Source organism: Tachypleus tridentatus, chromosome 13 (genome assembly GCF_004210375.1).
Source record: "Tachypleus tridentatus isolate NWPU-2018 chromosome 13, ASM421037v1, whole genome shotgun sequence".
NCBI classification, from domain to species: Eukaryota; Metazoa; Arthropoda; class Merostomata; order Xiphosura; family Limulidae; genus Tachypleus; species Tachypleus tridentatus.
This window is the reverse complement of record NC_134837.1, coordinates 9,118,517-9,122,459: the sequence shown is the minus strand read 5'-3', so window position 1 is coordinate 9,122,459 and position 3,943 is coordinate 9,118,517. Positions and strand designations below refer to the sequence as shown.

At 29.7% G+C, this 3,943-nt stretch overlaps 1 long non-coding RNA gene across 1 annotated transcript; it reads left to right on the top strand.

Moving 5' to 3' along the window:
* Positions 1-293: 293 nt before the first annotated feature.
* On the top strand, positions 294-3,650 carry LOC143239159 (uncharacterized). The gene is made up of 3 exons (XR_013021035.1): positions 294-420; positions 3,284-3,335; positions 3,530-3,650. It is a non-coding gene; the product is annotated as an uncharacterized LOC143239159 (long non-coding RNA).
* The last annotated feature ends 293 nt before the right edge of the window (positions 3,651-3,943 follow it).

Sequence of the window (3,943 nt, the reverse complement as noted above, 5' to 3'; positions counted from 1 at the left end):
CACATTATATTATGTCAGAAACTGGAAGTATTTTAAGCAGCTTATATGTAGTGCTTGTTTTATGAAAATTGTGAATACTTGGATAGCACCTTGCACAAAAAAACTTTATGTGTATATGGTTTATAAAATATAAATGCAGGTGTAGCCTAAAGTTAAAATTCCTGTATTGTGTCATTAAACAATTAGATCTAGATTACAGGTCAAACAGCGATAGATCTGCTAGACGTTAACATACAAGTTGATTCTCTTTACATTTAGATCGATATAAACTGTCAGGACACATGAAGTACTATTAAGCAATAAAGGTGATTATATAGAACTCATCTGGGTCCATTTCAACAGTTTTTGTACCAACTGTTTACCTTCAAGAATATTACAAAAACTAAGGATTCTGACACTGTGCAACCAGCCTATTTCAAGGTATGTGAAGTTTTTATGCCTAGAATATGAGGCACTGAAAACTAGGTAACTGAAAATATCTGGGTATTCCGTGTTGGGATTATTCATAACCAAGTCTCTGTTAGTAAGACTAATGAAATGACGGCTGAGTCTGTGGTCATTGCAGCAAGGATAGAATACGGGACCTTCAGAGGTATTCCAAAATGCTGACATTTATCCTAGTAACGATGGTTCTGTTAAGTCTTCAGTAAAAGTTGTAAAGAGAAAGTCGTCAAACTTATACCGAATGGTAGACAGTAAAAATAGTTCTCCTGTCAGTCACGTCATCTCTTTTGGCGTCAATCTGACTTCTGAGAGGTCAATGTGGATTTCAATGGGATTGAACCGTGACTGTTATTGGTGTGAGTTTATTAAAAACAGTGTTTTTACAGTAGTTTATAGTAAACACCCACTCCAACATAACGAATGTAGAGTAAACCTCTTAGAGTATATACCATACCAGTGATATAGTGTTAACTGGTTTGGTTTATTTTGAATTCGCTTAAAGCTACCTGAAGGTTATATGCTTTAACTATCTCTAATTTAGTAGTGAAAGAATAGACAAAGGGCAGCTAGTCAATATATCCCACCGTTAAATCTTGGGCTACTCTTTTAATAACGTATAGTGGGACTGACTGTCGCTTCATTATATCTCAATAGCTAAAAGTGTAACCATGTTTTGTTGGACAGAAATTCGAGCCCGCGACCCTCAGATTGAGATTCGAGTGCTGTACTTATCTGGTCATGCCGAACTAATATAGTGTCAATGATTACTTTTCATGTCGATCACATACTTTCATTAAAATTTAAAAATTGTTTGTTAGAATCTTAAAAAAAATCTTATCTTATAAATATACATCAACGCAAAGACATGATTAAATAGAATTTATTTATTACTTAAAATAAAATTTAAAAGTTAACTAAAGTTTTATATAAAATGTTGTATTTTTACGACTACATCCACAAAGGATTAATCTTAAAACCAAAACCAGTAAATTCGAAGTATTTATTAAATACACAAATAAAAAAGATCAGTATTAAAATGTGCCCTCTGTTGTTGATGACGCGACCAAAATTAAAATGTGATTAGTCAAAATAATATTAATAAGTTATTAAGGAATATGTAGTCATTAATTTGCATATTTTTAAAATCTAATTAATTAATCAACCTTTAAATAGTAAAGCGTTAATTTGAAATTAGTTATTAATTATTATATCATTTGTATATGCACATTTACAAATGGTTTCACACTTTCGCCTGTATAGTACATTGTGAAGTATATACATAACATAACACCATGTTTAGGGTCAACAAATAAACTGTTGGTCCATTTCCACAGTCTTATCCTGTAAGCCAAGCAAAATATTTATGTAAAAAATAATAATTTAAAGCCAGTCCGTATCATTCATACATCTATCAAGAATTATTTTAAACTAAGTCAGATTTACTACCTCCACAACAACCGAAGACATACCATTCCATCGGCCAACCACTTTTTTGAAAAATAAAAGTGTCTTAGCTGAAGTGAGCTTCTATCTTCCTTAATTCTGTATTTGTTTTCCCTTCTTCTACATTTCTCGTTACAAAGTGTGAAAAATGTTGATGCACGAACATTATCAATTTTTTTTTACAATCTTAAATATTCCAATCACATCCTCTCTAATGCTTCTTTCTTCAAGAGAAAAAGTTTCAAGGATCTCAGTCTCTCCTCATATAAAAATCTCTTCATCCAATATACCATTTTAATAACCCCTCTCTGAACCATTTCCAACAATTCAATGTCTTTCCCGAGGTAAGATGCAAACATTTCATATGTGGCCTAACCAGTGACATATACAATGAAATTATAACAACATTTGACTTGTATTCAGTATTCCTGTTGATACGACCTAAAATCCTATTTGCCCGACCACCGAAAACAGCACACTACTATCACACCAATATCCCTTCTTTTCATGAAACTGTTGAGGTTATTTCAATTATTTTGCATTTCTTACAATTTAAACGCATTTGTGATTTTTTTGTCCAACTCACTAAATTATCTAAATCCTTTTTTAAAGCAGGGTCAGCATCCAATTTCTTGATATCATGAGTAGATCTTGGTAATTTATTGACCATTCCTTCACCTGTGCCATTAATGTAAATCAGTTTTATATCTCAGGTCGAGCTTCGTTCTCAGTTTAAAGGTGTAATGGTTTCCGTAATATGTTAAACATATTTTCCTAACAAGTAAATTATATAAATCAATGCTCTTTCTAAACGTTAAATCAACAGTTTCTACGAAGATTAATTCCATTTTTACACCCAGTACTCAGATAGAGGTTCTATATTGGTAAATTTAGTTCATTAGATATACATATATCTATATGTACGGAAACAATATTATTACTAAGAGTCAGGTAAAATAAAACAAAATGTTAGTTTATTATCAATAAAAACAAGCCAAAACTACAATAAAAATAACGCTGCTATTATTAACTACTAACTCTGAACTACAATAAACACGTCAAAATAAATCATATGATAAAAATGGTTATTATATTTCATATTTTTTTTTGTTCTGCTTATAATTATCTAATCTATAAAATTTATTAAAACAATTTTTAAATACAAAATTAAACTTTATAAATTCTTTTTCGTTTTGTCTTGTAGTTTTATCTGTGTAGTAATTTATCATTTGACTCACAAAAATGTGTACACTTGATGTTTTTTTTAAGATAATGTCTACACTTGACAAAACAATGTATATGTAAGTGTTCTTAATTGTTGTTTTTGTTTCTATAAATAAGTTAACTTTGTTTTAAGAAACATATCAAAGTTATATTTTTTATTTCTTCAATACAGAACTGTTTAAAGCAGAACTCATGAACCGATTACTGTGGCTTCTGGATTGATTGTAAGAAACAACTGTTTAATTCAGATCTTCTAATTGTATTGTTGTTTATTTTGAGGTTAAGAAATGTTTCGTAGCTTACTATAGTAAAACCTAAAATGTTCTTCATAAATAATGTGCAAATACTTGTTTAATTTAAATTAAACTACCGTTGGCAGGCGATAAATTGTTTTTTTTTTCACTCTATGTATTTCCAGGTTAGCGGAATGAATGAATAACACAGTCCTTCATTCAGGAGAAAAAAAATCTAACCTTCTTATCAACATTAAGTTTCGTTTGTTCTAATTAGTAAAAAATAAAAACAATTTTTTGATATTATCTTTCTGTATTATTAATCAGAGTAGTCTTTTCTAAAAAACCGTTTGATATTCATAGAATGTAATACATTCTGTTTTGTTGGATATAAGAGGTGGAGATAAAATTCCCTAATGTTTATATGTTGCATTTTCTAAAATACTTAAAATTAAATTAGTACTTGTTAATCAAATTTAATAGTACAAATAATAATAATAATAATAAACTTCAAGAAAACTTGTAACAGTACTAGTATTTGAATGTTGAGTGACCGGAAGAGGACGTTTTTGAATATGAAATTTGTACGTCAGCAACAT